Source organism: Lepidochelys kempii, chromosome 2 (assembly GCF_965140265.1).
Source record: "Lepidochelys kempii isolate rLepKem1 chromosome 2, rLepKem1.hap2, whole genome shotgun sequence".
NCBI lineage: Eukaryota > Metazoa > Chordata > Testudines > Cheloniidae > Lepidochelys > Lepidochelys kempii.
Window position 1 is genome coordinate 152,036,160 of NC_133257.1, and position 16,179 is coordinate 152,052,338.

Genomic DNA, 16,179 nt, shown 5'->3' on the forward strand with positions numbered 1-16,179 from the left:
TGCAATTTTTTTATCCTATACATTATAGATAGCTGTGTAAGGAGCCCATTATCCTTTTCCCTAGTATGATTTGGTGGTTTGTAGTAGACACCAACTAATACACAACTTTGTGCTTTATCTGTTAAGGTATTGATCCATAAATATTCAAGTTTAAGCATTTTCTTGTGAGTTATCAGTGACTTGGAAACAGGCAATGCCATTTTTGACATAGAGTGCCACTCCCCCTCTCCTGTTGCCCACTTGAACCTACCAAAATCAGTTATAACCATTGATTTAAACATTCAAATCATGGGAATCATTCCACCACATTTCAGTAATACGAATTATATCAAATGTATGCTAATAAATTAGTAATTCCACTTCTTGTTTGTTACCCAGGCTCCTGGCATTTATATATTGGCAATTGAAGAATTTCATCTCTTCATGTCCTTTGCTTCCTTGATTAATTTGTTCTCAACTCCTTGAGTTTTTGCTAAATGATTGCTCATATCTTCCCTCTTTTTACTATTCCCTTTTGTTATTAGTTTAAGGCCCTCCTGATTTCTCTAGCCAGCCTGTACACGAGCAGACTGATGCCCCTTCCATTGAGGTGGAGGCCAGCCAAACTGTACAGCCCCCTCTTCCCATAGAAGCTGGACCAATGTTCCATAAAACCAAAACCCTCTATCATAAGCCACTTACCTAACTAGCAGTTTACTTCCAAAAGCTTTTCCCTTTTCTCTTCCTTTGCTCATGGAACAGGAAAGATCTCAGAGAAGATCACTTGGACATTCTTTTTCTTCAGCATGCTTCTAAGTTCCCTGACATCATCTACTATCAACAATCCTTGTTGTGGATTCAATACTCAAAATAATACAAAAAAAAGTTCTGGAAGGGACATGTGGAAAACCAACAGTGTGCTGCCATCCAGAAGCCGATCCAGTCTTAGAGTGACATCACATGCCTTGGTTCCTGGAAGGCAGCACATGTTTTCCACATGCCCCTTGCAAAATGTTATTTGTTTTTTCTAATCTTTTGATTGGAGAATTTTTTGTCAACAAGCTTGATTTTCTTATAGCTTGGACTGAGCTGCCATCTTTGGGTGTGTCCCATACAACTATCTGTTCCCTTGGTCCAGCTGGTTCTCAAAAGGTACCTTCCACAGCTTCCAATTTGAGGACCTGGTGATCAGTTGGAAACTTTTAACTATGTGGAATTCTCCTTGTCCTCTTTTCTCTGGTGGCCACAGCCTGTCCGTACTTGTCTATCATGTAGAATAGATCCTGCCTCTGAAGGTTATAAACAGACAGGCCTCCTCTCAGACTTCCTCTCTCACCTATATCGTGGTGAATCAGCTTCTTTCTTCCTTGAACCTGGGGCACTGATGTTTCCTGAAACTGGATGTCTAGGAATTGCTCTGCTGCTCTGATTATCAGGAGAATTTCTACTTTTCCCCACCAATCCAAAAATCTTCTCCTTCAGCACAGCTACCAACTTGCATTTCATGCACATGAAAGTCCCTTCTGGCTTTAGGCATGAAAGAAAACATGGCACATCTGTTACAGGTCACCAGTACTGTGCCATCACTGGCCATCTTGAGATTGCATGTAGAGCTGAACCTGGAAAATTGTTTGAAACTATGGTAAATAACAGAATTAGCAGACTCATAGGCGAACACGATTTGTTGGTTAAGAGTCAATATGGTGTTTATAAAGGAAAATCATGCCTCGTCAGTCTATTAGAATCCTTTGACGGGGTCAACAAACATGTGGACAAGAGTGACCCAGTGCATATAATGTACTTGGACTTTCAGAAAGCCTTTGGCAAGGTCCATCAAGAAAGGCTCTTAAGCAAAGTAAGGAATTATGGGTTAAGAGGAAAGATCCTCTGATGGATCAGTAACTGGTTAAAAACCAGAAAAAGGGTAGGAATAATGGTTAGTTTTCAGAATGGAGAGATGTAAATAGTGATGTGGTATAACGTATTCATAAGTGATCTGGAAGAAAGGGTAAACAGTAAAATGGCAAAATTCGCAGACAATACAAAATTACTCAAGATAGTCAAGTCCAAAGCAGACTGGGAAGATCTCACAAAACTGGGTGACTTGACAACAAAATGGCAGATGAAATTCAATGTTGATAAATGCAAAGTAATGCACATTGGAAAATATAATCTCAGTTATACATACAAATGGGCAGGGTCTAATTTAGCTGTTACCACTCAAGAAAGAGATCTTAAAATCATTGTGGATAGTTCTCTGAAAACATCCACTCAGTGTGCAGCAGCGAAAAAAGCAAACAGACTGTTTGGATTGTACCAATGCAAAACTTACCTGGGTGGCGCCTCCTGCTGGTTGTCCTAGGAATTAGCTCAATTCCAGCTCAGAGCACCCTCTGCTGGCTGATGGCTCACTTGCTTCAGGCCCTGTGTCTCTCCTGGACCCCAGTGCCCCTTACCTTGGAGTTCTGCCCTCTGCAGTACTCCTGCTGTGGGTCTCTCCTCCTAGGGGAACCCCCAACCCTCTCACTCACCTTGCCTCAGTGGCTACTGCCAGTCATCATCTAGCCCCCACTCACTGGGGCAAACTGCAATCTGTCGTGGTCACTCATCATTGGCAAGGTGGTTGGACCAGGTGCCTCTGCCTGTCTCTGGGCTGCACCTCCCAGCCCCAGTACCTGTATAGGCCGTTACCAAGGCCTCAGCCTCGGGAGTTGCCAGGATGGAGCTCCTCAGCCTTTTACCCAGCCCTGTTCCCCTTCAGATACCCTTTTCTCCCAGGCAGCCAGGTCCTTCTCTCGCCACAGCTAGAGAGAGACTGACCCAGCTCCTCCCTGAGCCCTTATAACAGGGGCAGATGTGGCCTGATTGAGGCTGTGGCCCCAGCTGTGGCTGCTTCCCCAATCAGCCTAGCCTTTTTTCTAGGAGTAGGGTAACTGCCCTGCTACAAGGACCATTAGAAAAGGGATATATAAGACAGAAAATATCATAATGACACTGTATAAAGCCATGGTACATCCATGGTACATCGGTACATTGAATAGTGCATGCAGTTCTCATTAACCCATCTTAAGAAAGATGCGTTTGGATTGGAAAAGGCACAGAGGCAACACAAATGATTGAGGGTATGGAACAGGTTCAGTATGAGGAGAAATTAAAAAGACTGGAAATGTCAGTTTAGAAAAGAGATGACCAAAAGGGGTTATGATAGAGTTCTATAAAATCATGACTGCTGTGGAGAAAATGAATAAGGAATTGTTATTTACTCCTTCACATAATACAAGAACCAGTCGTTACCCAATGAAATTAGCAAAAAAAAAAAAGGAAGTACCTCTTTACATAACTCACAGTCAATCTGTGGAACTCATTGCCAGGAGATGTTGTGAAGGCCAAAACTATAACAGGATTCAAAAAAGGACTAGATAAGTTCATGGAGGATAGGTCCATCAATGGCTATTAGCCAAAGTGGTCGGAGATGCAACCCCATGCTTTGGGTATCCCTAGCCTCTGATTGCCAGAAGCTGAGAGTGGATGACAGAGGATGGATCATTGATGATTGACTGTTCTGTTCATTCCCTCTGTAGCACCTGGCATTGGCCACTGTTGGAAGACAGGATACTGGGCTAGATGAACCATTGGTCTGACCCAGTATGGCTGTTCTTATGTTCTTATGCCCCTCACACTTCCTCTCTCAACTCCCTCTGAAACTTTCATATTAGCCACGTCTTTTCATGGCTTTCGAGTTTGCCTAGCAAGTGACTTTTTATGCCAAGTCTCCCTGGATAACTCCATACTAACTTTCTTCCACTTACTAGACTGAAATCCGTCCTTGCGTAAGTGGGTTCAGCTGCATGCTGAACCCACTTAAAATCCCACATAAAATCCATTTATACCAGGACTGAATTTATCCATTGGATGCAAAAACATCTTGATGGTTCTAATAGCCACAAAATGGTTTGCTTCACCAATCAACAATATCAGTATAAATGTTGGCAGTGTGCTGGAGTGCATTATTATTAATTATTAGTAGTATTATTTTGGTATGTGAGTAATTTGGATCCACATCATTCCTTTCTTGCAAGATTATCATGCTAAATCTCATTATCTTTCTAGTTTTGGAATTAAGATGTTACTAATTTTTTTTATCCTGATCCATACATGAGAATTGAGAGTAAGCAAATAGATACTCAGTTGCAGTAGATGGTATGACGTGATCTGATTTTTATGAACAATTCCACATACTTGAAGAGATCTTAGATTACCAAACAAGGACAGATTGGACAGATTTGGGGGGTGGGATAGCTCAGTGGTTTGAGCATTGGCCTGCTAAACCCAGGGTTGTGAGTTCAATCCTTGAGGGGGCCATTTAGGGATCTAGGGCAAAAATTGGGGATTGGTCCTGCTTTGAGCAGGGGGTTGGACTAGATGACCTCCTGAGGTCCCTTCCAGCCCTGATATTCTATGAATCTATGAATTAGTAAGCTGGAAAGACCCAAAGCATTGACATAATTTCTCTTATCTGCAATGATGGTGTTGACCCACCAATATAATATTGGAGATAATCATTCTTAATCCTAATTTTCCCTAGGAGAGAACAGACTTCATCTAGTCATGCTGTATCTGTAAAATCTATATAAGATCATAGGGAGTGGGTCCAGCCAAAAGGAAACAATTTTCCCCAGATCAGTCATAGAAGCATATCCAAGTGTAAATGAAGAAACCAGTAGAGAACGAAAGAAAACCACTCAGCCACAGAAATTAATGGAAGCTCCTGCATTCACATTGTTTGTGAGAAGACTGCCTCCTGTGTTACTAGCCATCTGGCACATATAGTTTTGTCACAAAAAGATATTTTATATTATTTTACAAGTCAGTTAATATTCAGGCAATAGGAAAAGGTACTGCTCTGTCCACCAGGAGATAAAGTCAATTGCAAAAGAAAGAGCTCTATAGGGAAAACAGATCACAGTTCATCCACCCATTTAGTTGGGGCCTGGCTGCTTTCCCCCAAAAATCATTCAGCCAGTTCAGGAAGTGGACTGTCATGAAATAATCAAACTTAGCATGCTAGTTAACTACTTTCATAACAGATTTATATACCTAGTATTCTATTCTCTGTTTTATGTTTTTCAAAAAAACTCACCAATCCAGGAAGAAAACATTTTAAAGAGTTATTTATACTAAAACTTCAGAAGATAAAGACAATAAAAAGTGCAAGAATCAATTCAAATATCTTCAGAAATAATTTTACTCTCATGTCAGTGCTGAGTGACAGCTCTAATAAATTCCTACATTTTAAGCAGACTTACATTTCACATGCATTTGCTTTTCACTCCTGAGCAGAGTGGAACATCTATTGTCAAATGCATAAAATAACATTAGAAATGCAAACTTAATGTAGCCAATGGTAATGCGTTATTTAAAACTTATGAGCCCGAATAAGGGCTTATTTTCTCCAAATTGAAATTTATAGTTTCATTTTAAAGTGCTAACTTGAATATTGATGGGGTTTAAGGCATGCTGTTATAAAATGGGAATGAAAAACAAAGCAAGTAACTACCAGGCATCAAGCAGCTATTATGGTAATATATGGAAACTTATATAAAAACTGGATCCTAGTTACCTGTACTAATGATAAAGAACATATCGTGGAATTTGTGCAAAAGGTATACGGAAGCCCACTGTGTCAGTATTCTTCCAAAGAGTATATGTCAAAGAATTGTCCATTCCTAGCCTTTGAATCAAGATCTTTAAACATACATCAGTGACAGGAGAGCAATTTCCAAAATGCAATTGCAGCAGAATGTGAGTGATAGCTTTAGTCGCTGGTCCTTTGAAAGTCTTTTTGACATTTTTGTCTCCAGTTCAACTCTGCACAAATGAAAAGACAGAACACAGAGAGATGACTTCTCAGTAACTCTACTGTACCACAGGTTTCCCTGAGACAGTTTTACATTGGACAGTTATACAATAAATGACTATTTTAAAGTTAAATAAATTCACATTAAATACCAATGTAATAAATCCTGAGAATTTACAAACTAAAAATACCTCTCTTCTATACTTTCATTTGTATAGATATTATGAACTATTGGAATGCTCTTCAGAAGAATATTTCAGTATCATCTGTTCAAATGTCTTTGAGAAATAGTGAGCCTTACTTTGAATAAATGACACAGGTTCTTTAAAAATAAATTTAAGAAAATACAGAGTATATCTAAAATACTAATAATTTGCACTTCTATTCCACTTGCCATCTGTGGATCAGAAAAAGCTTGACAAACAAATCAGTGCTTCACAAACACCCTGTAAGGGAAATATTATCAAACCCACATTAGAGATGGGGAAATTGATGCTTAGGGGTTAATTGATTTGCCCAAAGTCCCCCAGGATGTCTGTAATAGAGGCAAGAAAAGAACTCTCTCTCCCAAATCCTAGGATTTTGGTTTAACCACAAAGCCATCTTTCTTCCCAACAGAAATGCTAAATTCCTTAGGCAAAGACATAGTCTCCAATCCTGCAAAAATTTATTCATATGCTTAACTTTGTGCACTATCAGTGTCAATGGGCCCATTCACAATGTGTTAAATGAAGCATATGTATAAGTCTTTCCAGGATCCTTCAATATAGGGAATATGCTGAGAAGATAACAGAAGGCAGGAGGGATCATGGACAGATTTATCTGGTTGATTGACTCACTGGGAGAGCATTAAAAGTGTACATAGTTATTCACAGCCTCGAGGCTGCTCTAATCATCTAATCCTCTATCATCAGGGACGATATTGACCCCTGGCAGTCCCATAGATTGTAGGAGCACAAAGATGGTGTACACTCTCTTTTTTGCTTCTTTTCTCAGCAGCGTTCTGGTTTCAACTCTACTTCACGCCTCATTGGTCTTCAACCGCCTTTTTGCTTACCACAATTGACTCTGAGCACACATATAACCATTATGATTTCTTAATACACATGCACAAACTCTCACTGCTTCTACACACACATATCTATGTCTGCTTATCAATGTCCATTCTCTTCCCTGCTTAACCATTACGGGTATAGCAAAAATATGTGTGTTCTTAACTCAGGTTAGGTAACTCACGTTAGCTAATTCATCTTAAAATAGCAGTAAACACATGGCAACTTGCTTTTAACTCAAGTTAGCCACTTGAGTTCAATCCCAGGGTGCCCGATAGGCTTTCCCTCGTACTGCTAACCCAGGTTACCATGTCTTCTTTGCTATTCTATGCTAATCCGAGTTAAGAACACACCTTTTCTGCAGTATAGACATACACTTACACTACTTTTACCTGATCGTGTATAGTAGAAATTCTTCTCCAGGATATTTTGTAGCTAGCACTCAGATGTTCTCCTGAAGTACACAGTCAAAACTGGGAGCAGTGTTTGAAGTGGTTCAAAGTGTTCTGGAATACAGCAAAGTGGATCCAGAGCTGTAGGAATTGCATGAATAGCTCCCTCCTGCTACCAAATGGCAAATTAATCATAAATGTCTTCTCCCTACAATTGCAAGGGACATTAGCCCAAAGAGTCTGCTGTCCACCACACACCACTGTAGGCTGTGCAAAAGGAACAAATTGTGGCAGTGAATGTTCCTGGTTACCACATAGAGAGTGCAACTTAGAAAAACGCCTCTTGCTTTCTTCCTACCTTGCACACCTTCCCAGGCCATGCTAAACTGGGCCTAAGTGAATTTATCAGTCCCATCTTAGGCAGTTTTCCCTTAAGATGATGGGGTTCAGGATAGCTCGGGTAAGGAAGATAAGATTTAGGAGAAGTATAGATTCTGAAATCTAAATGGCAATCCAGTCTAACCTACCAAAAGTAACCTTGGGCAATTTCCTATCTATGCAGCACTCCAGTGTCGACACCAAGTTGTCATAACAGGCAAGGAATAATAAAATGAAGGCTGATTGTGGCCTTGGAAATATATATATATATATATATATATATATATATATATATATTAAATCATTATCATATTCCTTATGCCACACATTAAAAGATTTAGAAAGCATGACCTGTGAGGAAAGGTTTAAAAAAAAACTGAGCTTGTTTAGTCTCAAGAAAAGAAGACTGAAAGGGAAGCTGCTAGCAATCTTCAAATATGTTAAAGGCTGTTATGGAGAGGACGGCGATCAATTGTTCTCCGTGTCCAGTAAAGGTAGGACAAGAAGTAATCAGCTTAATCGGAAGCATGGGGGATTTAAACTAGATATTAGGGAAACTTTCTAACTATAAGGATAGTAAAGTACAGAAATAGACTTCCAGGGGATGTTGTGGAATACCTGTCGTTGGAGACTTTTAAGAATAAGTTAGCCAAATAACTGCCAGGGATAGTCTGGGCTTACTTGATCCTGCCTCGGTGTGGGGGTATAGACTAGATGACCTTTCAAGATCTCTTCCAGCCTTACATTTGTATGAATCTATCAACACCAGAATAATCTATTTATCTGTCTACCAACCATTTGCAATTCCCCACTCACCTTAATAATCAAGTACTAGCACAATAGTTGAAGAAACATTATTGCCTGCAAAACCTGGCATTTCTCTGTTGTTTCATTAGGTAGAAGGGGCTGTCTTTTTGGGATTTGCTGAGTCTGGGTAGGTATGCACCTGACTTGTTTTTAAATTCTACATGTCCTTGCTCCAGTCTGCCTCAGAACCCTGGTTTCTCTCTCCTTTGCTATCCACTCTCTCTGCTGATCTAGCATATATTTCCTCGGGCTCCCTTCCATCAGTCTCATGATTGTTAGCAGGACAACCTTCTCATCTGCAACTTCTGGCCCCTAGAAAAGCCATCCTATATCTGTACATTTCACCTATTCTACACTCTTTCAAATCTCATGCAAAAACACCTTTTCCCCCAGCACCAATACTTTATTATCTCTTTGTTTTTAAAATTGTATTTAATTTCAATGTATTATCAATAAAAACCACTAGCACAAAGGTTATGAACACTCCACCAATTATTTAAAATGACAAAACGGATACTGTTTAATCTACTTGACCCATAGATCAAGCAGCAGTACAGAATTCAATACTAACACTCCATTCATTTTCAAATCCTGCCTTCCAGGCCAGGTGAAACAAATAGGTCCAGCTGCCTGCCCTCAAAGTTGATAAATCCACGCTATTCTGTACCAGCGGCATTTTAAGTGGTAAATTATGGGATTTGACTCTCTAAATGATTTTAGGTTTAAAGTTTCTATGAACGTTGTTATATAAAATTAAGATGATTGTATTTTTCCTTTTGTGATGGAATAACAGAAGGGCTATTGGTTGCAGTAAAGTATGAAGTCAAAATTCTTGATCTTAGACTCACAGTCACATTTTTTAACTAAGCTGCAGATATTTACCAGTACATATCAGAGTCTGGAAATTTAAAAGAAAAACAAAGAAGTCCCTTTATTAGCTAAGCATTCACATCAAGAAGGATAGTATAAAAACTAAATAAAAGAGTAAACAGATATTCAGAATTGGTGTACACAAATTGAATAACTGGAATGATTGGTGAAGTTATAATTATTAGTTACCCAGAAGTTCTTAGTACACAACACCGATTCACAGCATCTCTTTGATTGTGCCTGCGCTGGCCTTTTTTCCTGTTAACAATGTCCACTTATGGAACCACTAGTGTAGACTGGCCATGTGCATTTTAACCATCATGTCATCTAACTGCTCTATTGGTGGAGCTTTGCCACTGCCAGTGTAATAGCGGGAAATGTTAAGAAAAAAAAATGTAGTGGACAAGGCCTTTTAGTGTCCTCTATAAGATTTATTTTTAGGGTAAAATCCTAACACTTCTTGATATCTCTACCGTTGGTAAATAGCTATATTTTACTACTGACCAGTTACTTTTGTAAGCTTTAAACATGTGTAATAAACACTGCAAAAACAGTGAAACACTAAACCTCTCCTTACCTCTGCCCCTACACAGCCATCATTCAATGTCATGTCAAAGTTAAACAACTCTTCCAATCCATGATACAGAATATTGTTTAACTAGAGATAGGCTGATACCATGAAGCTTAGACTCAGATTGGGATAACTAAATTGACCCCTAAGGTTCAGGGGTTCTGATTTGACCAGTGACAGAAATAGGCCCCTAACCACAAAACCTGCCTCTGGGTTCAGATTATGACCTCACCTGAAATTCAGAGGGATTTGAATTCTGGTTAAAATTATAGGAATAAATCTATTTGTGGAAATATTGATAAAATCCTTTGGAAAGTGTGCTCTTCAAGAAAGAAAGCAATATGCACTTTAACATATTAAATTAAAAGGAATTGGTTTAGTCTAAGCCAATGAAAAACAAGACCCTCTCAAACACACTTTACTTGTGAATTGTGTAGTTGGATCCTTTAGTGACCTAATGAAAAATTTATGGTGGACAGAGAAAAGAGGCAGTTGTAACTGCAAATTCCTGTAGCTAGGGATATCTCTGTCACTGTGGGCTTCAGTGAGACAGCTCTGGCCTAATTTCATCTGACTTTGAATGTGTGCAAATTGCAGGGAAATGTGAACTGACTACAGACTGAGAAAATCAGCAAAGACAGAAAATCATTGCAAATCACAGCCTTATCAATATTTTACTAAGCCAGGCCTAGACAACTTACTTCTAAAAAAAAATGTAAAACTCTGGTTTTCAGGAATTTTAATGGTGGATTATAAAAGTTCATTACAACAATGTTGACTGTTAAGAATTTAAATCAGAACTCAGAACCTGCAGCTAGTTCACATGGATCCACATTGCATGAAATTAACAATTACTTGTCTAAACTTAGTACACTTGGATAGCACAAAGCTTTCATATAGTTTGTTATAAATAATGTTCATAATGTTTATTTTATGCACTATTCCCTACCTATAGTATGGCGTTTTGCAATCATATATCTACTTGGAATTCATTAACACTGACATGACTGTGACCTTGACTTCACTGATCAATGTCATGATACCATGAAAGTCCTTCCTGATACCCAGAAGCAAAAGGGCATGCTTTTGTTCCAGCCTCAATCATCTTCTGAAATCCCCATGCTGATGGCTTAAAAGTTTGGGAGCTTTTTTATGCTTCTTTTACTTTTAAAGGAAACAGGAAGTGGTCTCCAACCTTGACCTTTGACAGACCAAGTTCCCAATTTGTTTAGCTTGAAGCCTTTGTGAAATAAACTCCCCCAGATATCAAAGGATTTTCTGGATCCTTTGTTCTGTAATAAACTTCATTTGGATGGAAGAAAACAAAATAACAAAAACAAACAAAAATGCTGGTTATCATTCAGTTTACTGTGCTATACTGACTGAGAGAACACTGACAAACTCATTGTTTTTTATGTATTTGTGTGTTGTGTGATTTGTGGTTGTGTCTTTTAGGGGAAAAAAATAAACCAAAGATGTTACCAGTAGCTGAAATAGCAGGACCTCTACAGAACATACGTCTTGGGAATGTCAAAAGCTTATGATCAAATTAAAATGTCTCAGGCATACACAAGTCAGCCACTTTAAACTCAGAAGTTCAAAATGCAGAAGAGGATCATACTAGAGTTTATTTATCGGTAAGGATGATTGCCTACCTACTTAGCAAACAGCCTAAGTGTTTATTCTGTCATCTCTACATAGAGTGTAGTGCTGAATCTTCTAATATAAAAATTTACCAAATTAATAGGGAGTCTTGCCATCAATCTTAGCAGTCTAGCAGTTTTTTTTTTTTACAAAAACTTATTTAGATTTCCTCTCACTGTTACTATATTTTTCAAGAATAGAATTTGTATTTTGTGCTAACGTTTAACCATTACAATTTTCTCTCTGTAGAGGCCAAAGTAGTCCATATCTGTATCCTGTCCCTCTCTATAATATCACCACACAGGAACCAGTGAAAATTTATCAGTATTTCTTCTGAAATGTCAAAAACAATCTTTAAACAAATAAAACAAAAACAACAAAAACAAAAATTCCCACCTCTTTCTTCCTTTCCCCTTCTTCAATTTTTTAAAGATTCTTTTCTTTGTCATTTTAGGACTTCTCTGATATAAAATTTCTGCAACCTGCCTTCCATCTCACAAACTTCCATTTTAAACATTTAATTTTACTGTGAATCACACTTAGTTTTCAAAATGTTATACCAGTCAGCTCTGTGTTCTTGTGGAACTAGGATGCAGTATCCAGCCTCTCTGACTCATGAAAGGCCCCCCATCCCCCGCAGCCTCTGCTTGACCCAAAACCAATCACAGAACCACACTGAACTCTGGGACCAGAAAAGCAGGGAAGCACTGCATCCTGGGGGATCTCTGCTCCAGATGTTAATGGGCCTGCACACACCCAGCTCAGCAGTTATCAGACCAATTCTAGTAATAAATCCTTGATAGATATTCAAAATACTGAAGCTGCCTAGTTGCACTGTGAGCTCCCTGGAAGGAACACCACCCATAGCCAAGAGTGATCAGCTCCTATTGTCTAGCTTAAAGAAACCCCTTGAGCCATCAGTTTACCCATAAACAAATCTAGTGTTCTCCCTTGAACCATTGTTGTTTCCCTACAAAAAACCTCTACCCACGCTCAAGTGTGTTCTGATGCATGGATCCAAACTCTGTATCAGTTCCACTGGGATTTCATCTTCTCCGGACTGACCATGCTGAGGGCTCTGCCTGTCTCCAGCACTCAGGACCCTGAGCTACCACCACCACCTGGGAACCCCAACCAGTTCAAGCTTCATGGAAGTGTTGAGATCCCTCTCTCTCTCTGCTTTCTTTTCTGCCTCAGGTATAATTTTCTAACCCTGACTTGTTTGATCAGGTATAGTTTTCTATATATGACTTTTGTAACCTTTAATAATGTAACTGTTACATTGGTTTAGGCTCTCCTTGTGTGTTTATCACTATTATTCAATAAATAACTTTTATGGTTAAGCTGGTTGCTTCCCCCTCTCTCTCTCTCTCTCTCTCTCTCTCTGAACTTTACTCTTTTGTGTTTTTAGCTTCCCCATTTACTCTGCAGTAACACTTCTCTTACCGAAGCTAAAGATCCCTGTAGCACCCAAAAATACTGTGGGGTTTGCTCATCAAGTGGGTTACTACCAGTACAATTGTAATGTGAAAGTGGGGATAGGGACGTGCTGAACCTGTGACATACGAGGGAGGCACCTTGAAAGTACTACTTGACCCAGTCCATGGAGTCCAGGGGCACATAAGGGTGGCAGCCTGGACGTGCTGTTCGACCCAGCCTGCTCAGGCTCACTCTATTCCGGCGCGGTACCTGTGGCACATAAGGGTGGCAGCTTGAAAGTGCTGCTTGGCCCACCCCACTGAGTCTAGGGATAACATTATTTTGGTAATTAATTGATCTTTAAATATTCATGGTAAATAGGCCCAATGGCCTGTGATGGGATGTTAGATGGGGTGGGATCTGAGTTACTACAGAAAATTCTTTCCTGGGTATCTGGCTGGTGAATCTTGCCCATATGTTCAGGGTTTAGCTGATCGCCATATTTGGGGTCAGTTCCTCCAGGGCAGATTGGAAGAGGCCCTGGAGGTTTTTCCCCTTCCTCTGTAGCATGGGGCACGGGTCACTTGCTGGAGGATTCTCTGCTCCTTGAAGTCTTTAAACCACGATTTGAGGACTTCAGTAGCTCAGACATAGGTGAGAGGTTTTTCGCAGGAGTGGGTGGGTGAGATTCTGTGGCCTGCGTTGTGCAGGAGGTCGGACTAGATGATCATAATGGTCCCTTCTGACCTTAGTATCTATGAATCTATATAAGGGGTCAGTTTGAAAGCGCTGATTGACCTGGTCCGCTCAGACTTACTCTGTTAATGTGTGTGTGTATGTTCATCCAGTTCTGGGGCTGGAGGAACCCAGCCCTGGGGAACCTAGGTCCTGCAGGACAGCTCTATTGGGAGGGGACTTGCAGAAGGGAGAAGTAGAGCTTCGTATGAAAACATAAGTGACACAAGCAGTACATTGATCCCCCACACCCCTGAAAAGTAACCCTAATAAATGAGCATACCCCAAAGTATCAGGCATATCTGGTAACAGAAATCCCTTTCTATAGGGATCAGAGGCAATATAAACTGTACTCAGTTTTGAATTATGAATTCACATAAATTGTAACTGTTAGTTCAATGATACCATTAAAACCCTTCTTGATTCCCAGAAGTGAAAGTTTTCTAGTAACATTCTCATCACAAAATATTGCCATGTGCAGAGAACAGAGAAGGCAGCAAAATCTCTGTCTTGCCTCAGCAGTAAACTATATTTTCCCTAAATCAGGGGTCCCTCTGGCATCCTCTTTGTATTCCATGTTGATTTGTTCAGCTTACACTGTTTGAATTTCCTAATAATGACTGAATAGAGGATGAGTGTTTTTGATAACTTACTTGAGAGTTATCTTACCAGTGTTGGTTAGAAGTGTAACAACCTTCTGAGCTGCACAACTTCTGAGTTCCACACAGCAAGATTTATGATGATGATTGCAATGATGACTGTTCCTCAGCTAATCTTGTAAAGCTTTCATAGAAAAAAAAGTAAAATAAAATAAAATAAATAATATAAATAAATAAGTAGCAAAGAGAGGGGGAAAAATAACAGTAGTTTTCAGGCCTGTAATCACAGCAGTGGCTGCCCCTGTCCGTGTCTAATGTAAGGGTTATGGAATATCATAATCCCTTCTCTGAGCTCCTTTACAGCAGCAATGATGACTAAATTTCTTGTGTCTTATCACACTGTCACAGACTGGAACTAGGAGAAGGAACTCTGAAGAAAACACAGCATGAAAACTAGAGAGCAGATGATCAGATTAACTGCTATTGGATTTGTTAGCAGGGCCACAATCTGACTGAAACAGGCTTGATTCCAAGGCCCATAGAGGCTTAACGCCCCCCTCCCCACCTCCTTATCCCTATCTCACCATTATTCATTTTTAAAAATATATATCCACTCCATCCACATAGATACACATCCTTTTACCCATTTAAAATCATCTTGGGAAAGGATGAGGTTAATAGTTAACACTTTACAGCTTCCAGGGCTGGTATCAGATGAGTTGGTGGATTTCATGTAAGAGGCTCCATCTATAATACTACCCCCCATCCACCCTCCATAAAAGTAGCATTCTTTTGCTATTCAGTGAGATCTTCTTTGTGGCACAAGGAATCTGCAGCAGGACTTAGATAAAGAGATATATGTTAAACTTCCTCTGCTTGTGCTAACTACATGAACCTCTCTGATGTTTATGCTACTGAATGTAAAAGAAGCATGACAGACCAAATACAGGACCGCCATAAGAGTACCACCGCATTGGGTAAGAAATTTAGTCTATTGGAAATCAGTAACTTATATTTATCATGAAAAATGAACAGAGAAAACAAATTTCAACTTTATATAATAAATCATGCAATTTATAAAAAACCTGGGCGCATGCCTACTAATTTAATTCCTCAAAGCACTATGGTACCTTGGGAAAAGAAGTCCAAAGGAAATGTCAGACACTAGAAAAGTTTTAGTCATATTGTCCTTTTTTTTAATAAAACAGTCATAACAAATCTCAAATGATATTTTTCTCCCACAAACTGCTATAGAAAAATCAAGTGAAGCACAAAGTACAATAAACATGTTAAAATGATACCCTAACCCCGAAAAACAGAATTTTGTCATAGTTTTTTTCCCACTGCTGTTAAAATGGAAATTCTGGTGCTGCCCGCTCTCCATAATATTCCTGGGCCACATTAAAGACAGGGGTAGAGTTGGTGGTACAATTTGGGGTATTTAGTCAAGGAGTTCCTCGGATACTGTCCCCCCGAGTAAGGAGCTGATTTTAACATTCAAAGTGCTCTAATATCCACATGCCCCAGGAGTGTCTTGAAAACTTGTATGCCAAAATAGAATCTAGATTAGAGTTTGTGGTGCAAATTTGGAGTAATTTGATCAAGAGATTCCCAATATACATCCCCATACAAAATGTCTCTCTTAATTTTCAGCATGCTCTAAATTCTATGTGCATACTAAGATTATCTTGAATATGGGCATGCTACCACAGAGGCAGGGGTAGACTTTGGGAAAGGTGGAAGACAAACTCCTATTGAGATGAATGAGTCAGAACTCTCAGAACTATTGTGTCAGGCTGTATTAATCTTCATGAAATGTTCTCATTCATCTGAAATGATACCACTGAGACGAGTGTGTCTCTTCAGACCTCTGCAA